The sequence below is a fragment of the Serinus canaria genome, chromosome 2 (genome assembly GCF_022539315.1).
Source record: "Serinus canaria isolate serCan28SL12 chromosome 2, serCan2020, whole genome shotgun sequence".
Classification (NCBI taxonomy): Eukaryota; Metazoa; Chordata; class Aves; order Passeriformes; family Fringillidae; genus Serinus; species Serinus canaria.
In genome coordinates this window covers 100253514-100267706 of record NC_066315.1, presented here as the reverse complement: position 1 = coordinate 100267706, position 14193 = coordinate 100253514, and the positions used below count along the sequence as shown (strand labels likewise).

Genomic DNA, 14193 nt, shown 5'->3' with positions numbered 1-14193 from the left:
TTGTTTGCTTGCCACCCAGACCTGCGCTGGCCTCTTCCCCTGGCATACCGACCATCAGAGCACAGCAAAATGCATGCCCTCATCAAGCCCCAGTTTGTGAGAGAGCAAGTCACATTGGCAGTTGAATTAAACAACTATACCTGTGACTTTCCTTAAGCTCAACCAGTGAAAAGACTCACTTAAACTCTCCCAACATTGTGGTTTCCGCCACTTCTCTGTCAACTTTACTATGAATCACTGAGATTGCAGATTTGAGGCAAATCTGCTTTCTGAGCTGCTGGGACAGCAAGAGTTAAGCAACCAAGCTGGAAATCCCATGAGATCAGGCTCTTCTAGTGGCAAGATTTCCCATGCTTCCTGCTTTTTGATGTGCTGGAAATACTTTATGCTCTGCCTTTCTTGTGGTATCTTGGCACAACTTCTGTAAATACTTGAAGGGACATCATCAACATAACAATCATGCTTCTGTCTAAAATGTTTTTACTATTCCAAGTCACAACTAAAAGAGAATGAGATTAAGGTCTCTTTCATTCAGGCACTTAAGCATAGACCAACTTTTCTAAGTGTCAGTCAGATCATGCTCTAGAAAATTTAGGGTTTAAATTCAGGACTGTATTGGCTTTGCTGACAGTGCTGGTATAGAGGAAGTTTTGACAACTTGTTCCCACCCTCACCTCACCACCATTTTCTACCCTGTTGATTGGCTGTAGTCTGGAAGTGATTGTCCAGTAAACCTGATCTCTTTCTCCTTTTTTGTGGTTTTTTTTTTTTTTTTTTTTTTTTTTTTTTTTTTTGTGTGTGTGCAAGAGAGAGTTGTTTAATAAGAACAATTGAACAATTTCATCACCCTGTCTTTACAATGATGGCTTACTGTAAAGCTTTATCACTTTATGGTGATGGCTCACTGGCTTTACAGTTGCTGGCTCCAACAACTACTTTTTGGGCTGACCTGAGAGAATGGCAGCCTAGGGAAGGATGAAACACTCAAGGGGGGGAGCTCAGGACCCTGCAGACAGAACTGCTTGGTGCTGCTGACTGACACTTTGACCATCTTTGGACTTTGTACTGCAAACCCAATTTCCACTGCATATATGCACATCACAGCTCCTCTCAAGTCACAAGCCTAAAGCCTGAAGTGAAGTTTCTGCTCTCTGCTCTGAAATGATCTTGTTGTGTTGCACAGCCCACCTGGTATGAGCTGTGTGGTCTTCAGGCAGTAATATTCCTTATTACCTTCATTGTATTTTCAGTAACCACTGAAATTATGCCAAGTACAGGGCACCAAACACTTACAGAAGCCCTCAAAATTTCCTATGAGAATATGCACTTAGCAACTGGGTGTTCAGGGCTGAACTGACACTTAACCAAATACCAAGGCTGTTTGGAGCCAGTGTGTTAGTTGGGCATTATCTTCAGTCTGAAATGAATCTTGGAGTATGTCTTTTGTGATGGTTATAAGCAGGCAAGGAGGTCTGTACTGGAAAACACCTGCTGCTGATAGAAACACTGACACTGGGATGACATTTCGAGAGTCACTGTCGCAGTGGGTTATAGTGATGAGGAAAACTTGCACACAGGCTGCTTTTAATTTATTAAATGTAGCCCCAGAATGTGTAAAATGTGCAAACAACTGTCCTCAAATTTCACATGCCATGTCCTCTTTTCACTTGTCCCTCCCATTCCTTTGGTTTCCTCAGCACACTGTGCATGCCCTCTCTTGCAGGTGAAATGCAGACCCTCCGTGTGCCACAGACTGCTGGGAATGACAGGACACATTCTTCCAGGGCTGCCTAATGACTGCTCCAGAAGGTACACTATAGGGGTGGATAAGGACCCATTAGAAGCCAGGAAGTCTCTAATGCATTGTCCTCTCAAGTAAACAGCTTTAGCTTTTAAGTTCTCCACTTGCATTAATCATGCCTGTCATGAGCTACTTGGAGAACTGCAGCCACCTCAGGGTGGCCTGCCAAGCTTCCTGCTTCACTCAGAGCTCTGCTTCTTGAAGTTTCCCTTCCCACTGTTTGTACGAAGCCTACAGGAGATGAACCAAACAAGATGTTTGCTTCTTTCACTCAGTAACCAAAGCCTCCCCCATAAGGTGAACCACCAGTGAGGTGGAGGCAATGAGCATCATTTTACTGATGCTGACTCTAGCTCTTCTTCCCACATTGTTACTGAAGTCTTCTTAAACCCTTGGTTTTTCCTATCTCCTAGTATTTGTAAAGAGTTTTAGGAGACTTAAAGTATTCTATGATATTATTCTATATTTAAGTTATTAGCAAATTCACAAGCACTATGATCAATATTAACAAAAAACAGTCAAGAGGAATGAGCTTCTGTCTGCACAAATGAATTCTCCCTTCTCAATTCCTGTCAGTTTTGGACTTTAAATGTACTTGGTTTGATTTTTTTTTCTTTATTTAAGAAAAACAGGAAGAAGCATAATTTTTCCAAACATGACATCTTGTTGAACAACAGATGGGACCAGAGAAGCTCTATCCTACTTGAATACAGGGTAATTTGAGTCTACATAGAGAAATTATGTCACTCTAGTACTTCTGAGTTACAAATTTGGAATACTCTGGTTTGGAGAGATACTTGAATCTTAATGCAAAGTGAGTGCAGTTTATCCTCTTTTTTTTTTTTTTTTTTCCATTGGCTTAGAGGAAAGGAATCTGGAAACTGGAGTTATATTCACAATTTTATGACTAGGATCTCTTTCTGCCTTAAATCTCACTTTATCTTCTTATGTGTAAAACCCCCTAGCAAGCAGCTGTGTTTCTTAGTTTATTGAGCTGTAAAATATGCTGGTGATATTCACCTGTTCCTGGTGTCCTGAGATGCCTGGAAGGGCAGAACTCTTCCAAAGGAAAGATAATAAAGGGGTAAGGCAAGAAGGGCATAGGACTAGCATTGAATTTTAAACAACAAATTGTAAGCAAAATAAAGGAAAATAAAGAATTCTGAATGACAAAGGAGGTTTTAATCTGGAGGAATGTCTTGCAGGAATCTGCTCTCTGATGAATGCTAATTAGTAGTCCTGCTGCAGATCAGGTATATCTTCCAGTCTGATGTCTTGGAAGTGTTTTTATTTGATGAAGTTTTATGCATAACAGTAGAGAAATTAGGTCATTTTTATATGATGTGAGATTTATACTAGGGAACAATGATTCTGAAAAAAGTTCTGGGTGTGATGTAGTGGCTAAAAGGAACTGCTGCTATGATCCTGACATAGATATTGGGGTAGACTGTTGGTAGCATTCATAATACTACTGCAAAACTAGGAATTTCTAACTTAATATTTCTTTTTTTATTTTCAAAAACATACTGGCAAATTTATAAAAAGAGCTTTTTGAGCACTCGATTTAAGTTATAAAATGAATGATTTAAAGGATCCAGATTTTATAGTGTATTGATGAGAATAAGTTTAGAATTTAGGGAATGGTGTGGTTACACCCTGCATTACATATGGAGCATGCAGCCAATAACAGTGGTTTTTTTGACTTGTGAGGAAATGGTGGAGCATTCAGAAGCTAAAGGACAATGAGGAGGAATACAAAGTGTAATAATCAGGTAGCTGTTTTACCAGGTTTACATTTCTAAACATCAAAATTTTATTGTTGAGACATGATTTGTCATTCAACCCAAATATTTTATCTCCTGTAAATATATAATGGATTATTCCATGATATTATCGGGAAGGGTTGTGGGGGTGTACTGTTGATAAGGAGATGCTTAAATTAAATCAACACAATAATTATTTTTGGCCTTAGTTGTAAAAGTATGAGTATTCCTTAAAAAATCATTCCTTTTTTCCATCACTCATCAAAAAAATCTGAAGTTGCCAAAAGAAGTTAAGGTTTTATTTCAGGGTATTAATGGTTGAAGGTAGACCAAAATGCCTCCCTCTCTTTATTTTTTTTATGTAGCTCTTCATAGAAAGAAGGTTTTTTGCAGGATGTATCTATCCAAATGACTCTCTGTTATATGATGCTGTATTTTTAATCCCACAGCATATGGAAAACATTCCCCTGTACAGAAGAGGTATCGTTTTATAAAGTGGAGATTTTGCTTACCCGGTGACTCAGAGTCAAAGCAATATCCCTTTTGTGCTTCCAGAGAGTGATGTAATGAAGCAGACTTCCATGTGCACACACTAAAGCCTGGCTAGATGCATGTGTGCTTGCGATTAGGAGCTGCCAGTCCTGACCTCTGCCTTCCCTGATGGATCAGGATCCATTGCTCCCTACCGCAGAGGGCCAGCAGAAGACCTCCGTGCAATGTAAGCTTCATTTCAGGGCAGTTTTGAGAACTTCTGTGGGATGTGGGTGGGCAGAAGGTTTCGCTCACTGGAAACATTTGAATTTGAGTTTGGAAACACTTTTACTAGCCAACAAGTTGTTTTCTTTTAAGCTTTCACAGACCGAGGAATATCGTCACATAATTCCATTAGTGAATCCAGCAAGTTTTTGTTAAATTGCAACACCTCTTTTAGGAAGTTATTAAACAATGATTTAGAGACCAAAGATATGACAAATTTACCACTTCCCTTAATGTCTTTTTCCAATGCATAATTGACTCCATTTATTTCCACTTTGAATTTTAGATGTCTTTTAGCCATTGAAAGTTAATGCACTTTTCTGCCAGCTCGCAGTCCTAAGACTAATCACAAATTTTAACATGTGTCAGAGATAAAATAGCTCAAAAAGTATGAATAATAATCTCTGTATCTCTCTAAATGCTAGTAAGATTGATTGGCAACCTCCATGCCTTTCACCCACAGCAGTATTTGAGCTGAAGATAGAAATGCCATTTCTTTGAAGGTGGTGGCTCCCTTCAACTTTGGGTTTGCTTGTCTTTCAGCATTGCACACTGTGATTATCCATCAACAGCAATGCCAGAGGCTCTTGCAGCTTAGCAGGGGCAGCTCGGGACACGACTTTCATCTTGTTGAAACAAATAGTAATATCAAAGTTCTTACAACCCTCTGAAACATGGCAGAGACTTTGAGGTGAATGTTTAGCGACTTGGCTGTGTGTGGGCAGTGCAAACACAAGCTGCAGCAAACAAGAGCCTTCCAGCCTTTTCTTCCAGTGGTCCTAGAGAAGACCGAAAGTTGGGAGCAATTTGCTCATTATTAGACAGGAGCCACCGGAGCAGGGCCTCTTTGTGTTGACTTGCGAAACCCTTTCATGCTTATCAGCTTACAGCTGGATTTCCTCTGCTTTATCACACTGCCACTTTTCCTGTATGGCTCTCAGTTTTGTTTGGAGTTCTCTGGCCTTGCTATTATATGCAGTTCTCTTTGATGCAACGATAGATCTTGCAACCGCGCTCCGTGAAATGTGCACCTCTCCTGAGGTGTTGTATAATTGCAGGATCACTCTTATCTCATCAATCTTAATGTTTTCTAATTTTTTGCCCAGGGGTCTTGTTTGAGGCACGGCATAAGAGGTCCCTGAAGATTTCCAAATTATTTTATTGGAATTCTTTAGAGTTTTTCATGTTGAGCTTTTAATAAAGCAAAACTTTAAGGATGAATGTCTACTCAGTGCACAGTTTCCCTTATAGTAGCTTGTTTTGAAATGAAAAAAGTATTTTCTTCATCAGAGGAAGAACTTTTTAATTGTACTTGTTATGATCAGGAGAGGACTCTGGACTGTTTCATATTAATAAAACTCTTCCTCTTGCATCAAGATTTCTGCTTGGCTATTCCACGTTGCCATTGTCTCCTGAAGAGGCAAATTTGAAGTGTGTACTCCTTTGTGACTGAAATGTTGAGAAAATTGTCCAACACAACAGCTATATACTGCTTTGTAATCTTATGAATAATTTCAGACTGATTGACTCCAGTCACTAGCTTTGCCTCACTTCTGACAGCAGTATTTCTTGTTTTGCTCCCTGAACTTTAAATGTCTTCCACATGTACTCTATATTAACTGATTTTGCATTACCTGCCAATTAAGAGGGTGTCTCCCATCTATGCAAATTAAGATAAACAATTTCTTTAAGCGGAACCATTTTTATAACATTTTTTCAATACTGTTTTGAATTCTTGCTTTAATTGGTATATTTTTAATCTGTTTTATTTTCATGTTCTCTTTCTTCCTGAGATACATTGCTGCTTTTACATTGCTGTCTGCCTCTTGCTGTAGCAGGGACCTATAGCAGAAGGCAACTGGGCAGCAGTAATAGAATGAACTGGTGCCTAGACAAGCTCATGAAAAGGTATTGTATCTAGGAATGGAGGAATGGGGCCTGCTGTGCTGCCCACTGGAGCTGACAAAGTTGTGGGTTTGAAAATTCTGCATAGCAAGTACAAGAGTGTACTTCCACAAGCAGGGCTGCCACTTTTAAAGGGTGTGGCCCAGCCTGGGGTAAATTCTGCCTCTTTATGAGTCCTCTTTTTTGGAATAAACCTGTAAATGAATAAAATGCACATCTCCAGAGAGACCTCACAAATATGAAAGGGTAGGTAAAAATTAGCACAACTGGAAGGTATGCAGTACACTGGTGGGTGTGTGGGTTCCACACAACCTGGTGTTATACCGATGGAAATTTGGTGTTTACAGAGTTTCTTTTGCTAAACATGTTTGAGAAAGCCCAGTGAGAGGTTTAGTTGCTCCCAAGACTAAGACTCTGTCCCCACTCTCAGGTGTGGATGTTCTAGTCTGGCCCTGGAAACGCAGATAATATTGCAGAGTGTCATGCTTCCTCTTTTCTTTGGTGGGAAACAAAATGCATCAATGTAAGTGTTTTTAGCTCTTAATCCTTCTTCCCCCACCCTCCTGGATAGAGACAAATGCTCACTACTTAGTCCAAATTAATGAACAGAAAACAGATACAGCTCTAGCATTGCCTGTCAGCAATAGCTAATGGTAGTAAGACTGCTGTATACCAGAAAAAGTCTATGAAAAAATTATCTATTTTTTTTTCCTTTTCTTTAAGGGAACGCATAGCTCTCAACAAGGAGCACCCAATTTTGTGCCTTCTGGAAACAAAATGTACAGATTGTAACTGTAACTGGCTTTTAACTTTGAAGGTCAGGCATCACTGCATCCTCTTACACACCGAAAAAGAATGTTCAGAGACCTCAGTTTCAAAAGATCAGATTTCACAACATTCCTATTTGTTGAGCACTCCCTAATTACTGAAATTATTAATCACAAAGTTAAGCAAAAGAACAATGTGGGTAGGCAAATTCAAGAAGTTTTTCTTCATGTATTATCATTTGAGTCATATCACTGTATCATAGGCAGGGAAGAGAAAGGGAAATATAATCTACAACTTGGTCTTCACACCTTTGGCAGCATATTAAAGTGAATAATCTGTGTAAGTATATTCTATAATTTCAAGCTCCCTGGACATGATAGACACTTCATGCACAAAGTTTGCTTTCAGCATAATTTTTTACCATTTCTAAAATAAACTCAGTTGCACATTCCAGTTTGTTTAACTGAGATAACGTTCAAAGTCATGGAATTAAATATCCCCTTTGGGCTCTTAGCTATGGCACCAAGCACTCACTGACCTGCCAGACCATTGAAAGTATTCTCTTCCTCCTTCACAATCTTTAACAGGTCAATATAGACTCTCACATCCAAGCACAGCTAACCTGGAGTACCTAATGCATTACTTGCTGTCCTGTGAATAGAACTGCACTCAATATCTGGTTAATATTTGCCATATGCAATGTGGGATATGCTTTTGTGATAGCTGAGAGCTAACAAAACTATTTACAGAGCAGAGGGGGTTAAGTGTGCTGCTATTTTCTTCTTTTCTCTCTGCTAAGAGGGCTGTGTTTGCACTCACTGAAATTAAGACATGGTGTGACCTCAGCTTAGTTGGATGGATTAGCTGAGTTTTTATTTGGTTTTGATGGGTGAATACAGACAAAGACAAACCATCCAGTCTCAAGTGGATGGAAAATAGACATGGTTCCTGTGCACAGCAGTATTTATGTGTCACTGCCCAAAAATGCAGGTAGTGAAGAGAGAGGCAGTGACGGGGTTAGTTTTGCCCTCAACAATGAAGGCATTGAGTTGCTTTTGACAGATATGTACACACACCAGAACTCCTCTGAGATATTTGGCATCAAAACATTCTAAAGAACATGAAGTTGACCCTAACTGTTGGCTGAAGGATATTAATTTGTAGGGGACAGGTCTGGAAAACCCGGGGCAAATGCTGCAGCCATGGGTCATCCCCCATCAGTGCCCAGGGGTGCATGAGAAGTCAGCACTGCTCACAGACATCCTCTACCAGAGTGCAATGGCTGCTGTGTGCGTTGCACACCAGCATGAGTCTGGTGATGTGTCATGTGAACACCTTGGTGGGAGCTCTTTGAAGTATGGAAATTAGACCTGCAGTTGTAGAAGGCACCCTTGTAAATGAAAAAACAATTTTCTAAAAGAGCCAATCTTCATGCTGAAGAAGTGCTGCGCAGTGGGCTGGGGGCACTAGTGACCTCCCAGTGTCAGCTGCAGGTTGTGGTCGACAAGCAGACTGATCTGGTGAGATTCCTGATGTCCTGGACTTTTTATCACAACCTTTTCCTCGGTTCTCAAAGTGTAGTTTGACAGCTGGGCTTATTCATATTGGTCTCATTTTTGCAGTGATCAGAGATAAGAACTCAATCATGGGGCATAAGTAGCAATGTTTTCCATTTCTAATGGAGGAATAAGCAACCCATTTTAGGGAAAAAATTGAAAAAGCACATATTTCAGCACTTATGAAATGATGGTGTTTTATGACAAGAAATCAAGAGAAAGGGAGGATTTTTCTTTTGTATAAAATTGACATGATTTGAAAGGATTTTAAAAAAATCTAATGGCTTTTCAGTGACTCCTTCCTCTGTAATTGAGACAGAAGTGTAACTCAATCAGAAGACAATGTTGGTTGGTTTAATGCACAGATTATGGTTTCAGAGAAGCATTTATTTCCCTACACACTGGACATCTGGAAACATTCCCCTGCCACATTTTATTAGAACATTGAAATCACCTCGTTAAATGATATGGAGGGATTTAGAAAGCAAGGTAATTGTAGGGAGATCAATCACCGATTAAACTTCCCATGCCACTTTAATATGTTCCCATTTACTGCCACAGACACTCATTCTAATCATTGGCTATGCCATTTAAATGATTTTCATCACAGACTTCCAGGTTTTCTGAGCCTTCTCTTGGTGTAATGACCCCCACAGCATTTTCCTGTCTTTGTTGTTGAGCAAATGAGCTGATAAGCAATGAAGTACATATGCCAAATTACTATTTTAGTACCCACTGCTGCTTTTCTCTCAAAGATACAATTGTAGAAAAGGGGCTGGACAGAAAATCTCACCTGCTTGTTTACATCTATTCTCTCAAATCCTGAAACAGAACTTTATTTGTGCCAGTACACCACAGACTAGATGAAATGGTGAGCGTCCTGCTGTGACCAGGAGATATTTGAGGTGGATAAGAGGGAGTACCTGAAGGCAAGGGGGCATTCAGGGAGGAAGATGAGACCTCTTGGGGAGAGCTGAAGTGCTGAGGGCTGCCTTGGTGGAGGTGCGCATGAATGCTGAGCCAGCATTTGACATGCCGGAGCAAGAGGCTTTTGAAGGAAGAGTATCACTGTTGATGCAGGAGTTGGGGGAAGGAGAAGACCATCAGTGCAAAGAGGAAGCTGCTGAGAGGTTTTGAGTAGTGTTACTGATTGAGAATTTAGAGAAAGAAAAAATACAAACCAAGAACCATTCCTGGACAGGCAAAAGTGTCCTAAGGGTCATGGGGCAGAGTTGGCACAACCGAAAAATGCGTGTTTTCTTGATGAGAGGAAAATAATCTAAAACTGTGCCTTGTATCAGCTTTTTAACTTCTTTGCAGGGAGAACCAAGAAAATGTAGTGTCTCTATGTGGGACTTATGGTCTGTGACAAAGTTTTTTCTGCAAAACTGTATATAATTGATGTACCTACATAATTGCATATCCTCCATGGTCTTTTCATGAAGACGTGCGTTGGAGAGAGCCCTTCATCTGGTTAATATTTATTTGCACTTTAATCCCCTTTTCTGTCCCACTCCAAACTAATTGTGTGTGCGTTTGTCCCTCCCTTTAACCACTGCAAATAGAAAGCAGACGGGAAGCCAGGAGCTTTGACAAAAAGCAGGAAGAGGAGAAGAAAAAGCCCTGAGAAAATGATAGCCACACATGGCACCCTCTGATCTCACTGTAATGAGGAGGCTTGTAAAGACCTGCATTTGTGGGTCATTTACCCGTGCCGTGCAGAGTGTTTGTTTTACTTGGTAAACAAGGATCACAGCACTCCGCTTTCAGGCAAATAGATTGTGGATATATTTTCAAAACTGAAGTTGAATGACTTTAAAAGTGTGTAATAGCTCTCACTGCTTTTCATTTCTTTTACACATAGCTTTTTAAATGTTGTGTGACTATTAACAGCCCTGGAAGGTAATCTAGGGTGATTTTTCCTTGTTTTGATTTGGGCAGTCAAAAGAGATATAGCTCTTTTCCATGTCCAGATAGCAGGTGTGGAATTTCTTTGTCTCTGAAGGTATTTTACTCCAGTTTCTGGTGTTTCTGCCTGGCTCTGCTCTCTTAGCTATGATCTCAGCATCACTTTGAGGTGCTCAGCCATCGATGCTGCTCACATGCTGGCTTGCTCTAGGTGCAAGGAGATTGGCTTGCCTGGTGTGAAAACCCAGCAGTACAGTATGGACTCGAGCTCTGCCCCTTGGCTCTTGCCTTGGTTGTAAGCAGCTTGACCCACACATTGAGCAAAAGTAAACTTGTACTTGGACATGGTTTATGAAGAGATGAGAGACATGGTCTGTGTCGTTTCACCTCCACACAGAGCCCCAGAAACCTGAGGGCTGCTGCACAGTGACCTCTTCTAGAAACAACAGACCAGTTCTTACCTGTGCAGTACAATGTGATCCAGGACTCTCCACACAGTTTGGGTAAAGTGCCTCTTCATGCTCTCTGTTAGTGACTGCCCTTTGATGTTACTCTCAATATTTGAAAACTTGACGTTTATGTTTCTGCTCCTTTGGTCTTTGTGGAAATCAAAAATATTTTACCACTCTTGCAAAGTTACGCACTTCAGATGTACTTTGGTAATTTTTTGCAGGAGTTTTGTGAACCCTCTCACCAATTTCCAGGGTCCTCAGACTTACTGATCGTAATCCACTTGAAGACCTCAGACTGAATCCAGCTAAGGCAAATTTGTGTTTATTTCTGCAATATGCTTCATGGGTGCTTCTAGTTTTACCTGAAAAAAAAAATACCTTGACACCACATCTCTAATCTCACACCTGCCCATTCCACAACTAGATTGCTGCTGTTCTCCTGTGCATCTACTCTACCCCTTCCTCCCTGGGGAGCATCTTATCCTGCCTTCACCCCCAAAAATCCAGCTCCCTGCATGCCTGACAGGGCAGCAGCCCTTCAGTCCAGCCCCACAGCCTTCACTGTCATGGTGAATCAGCAGCTTGAATCCCAGGTCAGTTCTCACTCATGTGCAACTCTTTCTGCTCTGGGGAAGTTCTCAGGACCCAGGCAGTGTCAGTCCTCCCAACTCTGAGGCTCCCTCAGCCAGGGTGTGAAGGCTGCTGACAGCAGGAATTCACAGCAGCAGGGTATCATGCTGCTTACTGCCTGTGAATTTGGTGTAACACAAGGATTTTGCACAGAAGAGCCATATGCTGTGGGCTGTGGTAATCCTCTGCTTTTGGTCTCACATTAATTTTGTACCCTGTGGGGTTTGTTCCGAGTTTCATAGTCACCTTCTGAAAATAGTGAGTTTTGGCCTTCTTCCAGTGAAAGGCAAAATCTCCTTCATCCTCAGGCCCAAAGGACTGGGTTGGAAGGAGGGAAGAAGCAGAGGGGAAGGGAACAGGGACAAGGCTGACCTCTTTTTCCACGTAAGGGGACCAGCTGGGAACACAGACAACCTAACAGATTCTAAAAGCTGCCTGCTGCCCTACCCATTCCAGAAACCCTGTTCTCAGGAGGGGAAACAGCTCTTGAGGCAGCTTTTCTCCAGGCTGAGAGAAGGTGGAGGTCATGTAGTCAGGAGCAACTTTGATGCTGGAGCTGTGAAGACTTGACCTGTGACTTTAGCCTGCCTCCTGGCCTTCCAGAGATTAAATTATGATACAGAGCAATACCAGAAATAACACCAGTCATTTAACAGGGGTGGGGGGTTTTTAACTCTTAGCCCTGACCTGTTATGTGATGCTGAGAGACCCAACAGTCTGTCGTGTGCCCTGTTATCCCAGAGAGCCTTCCCAGGTTACTCCTTGTTTTGCTAGGTGGTGATGAAACCCAGGGAGTGACTACAGCCCAGGCTTGGAGGGCTGTAATTTCTGAAACAGTGTCTGAAAAGTTTGAGGATGATGGTGGGATTTGAGCAGGTCCTGTCCTCAGCTAGAACTGCATTCCTGCTATTCTCAGCAGTGGAAAGCCACACTACATCAGTAGAAAACTGCTGAAAATGGCTCTGATAGCACAATAGAGGGACAGAAGGACAAAAGGGTGATGCCAAATTTTGGGGCATGGCCATTGGAAGGAATGCCCTGGCAGTGCTCCAGGCTTAAAACCCCAGCTTGCCATAGTGGGTGCTTTTCATCCAAGCTTTCAGAGACATCACATCAGTTTGGTTTAGTAAATATTTCAACAGCGTTTTGAAGTTCCAATGAAAACAGAGAAAACCTTTGATGTCTACAGACCCTTTATCCCACCACACATCTCACCCCATGCTTTTCAGCAACATTGTTTAATCAGTGCTTGCTGAGGCCAAAGGGATACAAGGTGCAAAATCTTAGGCCCACTGAAGTTGGTAGAAAACTTTTCCCTGTTACAGTGAGGCCAGGTGCATGCTGAAGTCAAAGAGAGTGATTTTAGTTTCTCTGCTTCTCTCATTAAAAAAACCCCAAAAAAAACCACCGAAAAAGAATTCTGGTCAGAAAACAAGAACCTCTGACAAAAACCCTAAATTAAATAAGCATCATGTGTGAGGAATTATTTTTTTAATTATTCATTTATTTTTTCAGGAAGGGTTGTCTTGGACATTAATCCATGGAAGAGCAACAAACCAAGAACTATTTTTTTTGATGGCCAGCCTGGAAATCCCTGCATCACTGAAGAAGTAGTAACGATTGTCTTCTGGGTGGATAGACATGGATTTTTCACATTGGTTTTCCCAAAAGATTTCTTTTCAACAAAATTATTATTCTCCTCCTGAAAATGCCTGTTCTGTGATATGGATATTTTATACATAATAATCATTCCAGGAAAAATTCCTACCCAGCAAGTCTATTCAATGCCTTACTTTTTTTCCTTCTTTGAGTTTTGTTTTCCAAATGTAAATATTAACAGTAATTTCTAAGGCTCCCAAGGAGATTCCCAAGTTTAATAAAGCCTGTGTTGTGAGTCTTTGCAGTAATACATTTCTGCTTGTTTGAAAATATAGTGCAAAACAACTGAGGGCCAAGGAATGCATTGACACAAATTGGGGATTTCTGCAATACCTGTGTGGGTGTTTAAGGGGGAGAACACAGCTAACATGGTTAGTACATATGCATAATATCTAGTTTGTTTTCCTCTCTATTTTCTCTCTGCTACTCTATCTTTCTCTGTCTCCTAATATTTTGTCAGTGTTTTGTTTATTTGCAGCTTTTTCCTTTTTTGTTTTGTTTCAACCACTAAGATGATTTTAATTTTCTTTCCTTTTTCTTCCTTTTCTTTTTAATTCCCTTTATCTTCCCATTCCAATTTATTTTCCTTTTTTTCCTACTTCTGCCTTTCTCTGTGGGAGCTCATCCTTATCCCTGATTTAGTGTGATAACAGAGAAAAAACCCCCTTGTTTTCAGAAGCTCCCGTCTGTCTCAGGACAAGCACTACGCTAGACCGGCTCCTGACAAAACATAGCCCTTTTGTTCAGCATGTGTTGGCTCACCCCAGCTGAATGAAATGGCTTTGTTTTAGGTGTAGATAGTAAGCTGGGTCTGCCTGGCAGGTGCATCTTGCAGCCAGTGTCACACTGCAGTAAATTCTGTAATTACAGGTCATGGAGGTGGAGCTCTCCTTTGATGTGACTTTTTCTGTTGTTGCAAGCGGATACAATTTGACTGAGATATCAAATGCAGATAGCAGTAAAAATTTAATTAACAAATCAAAGCTTTTATCTGG

At 41.0% G+C, this 14193-nt stretch overlaps 1 long non-coding RNA gene across 3 annotated transcripts in view; it reads left to right on the top strand.

Moving 5' to 3' along the window:
- Positions 1-13671, top strand: part of LOC108961384 (uncharacterized) — an 80990-nt gene extending 67319 nt beyond the window's left edge. For 2 of the 3 annotated variants that reach the window (XR_007776748.1, XR_001989673.3), the window contains 4 exons: positions 1724-1809; positions 2426-2515; positions 4120-4282; positions 13055-13671. This is a non-coding gene — a long non-coding RNA (uncharacterized LOC108961384). Of the gene's footprint in view, positions 1-1723; positions 1810-2425; positions 2616-4119; positions 4283-13054 lie in introns of all 3 variants that reach the window. The other variant, XR_007776747.1, reaches the window with a different exon arrangement.
- Positions 13672-14193: the final 522 nt, after the last annotated feature.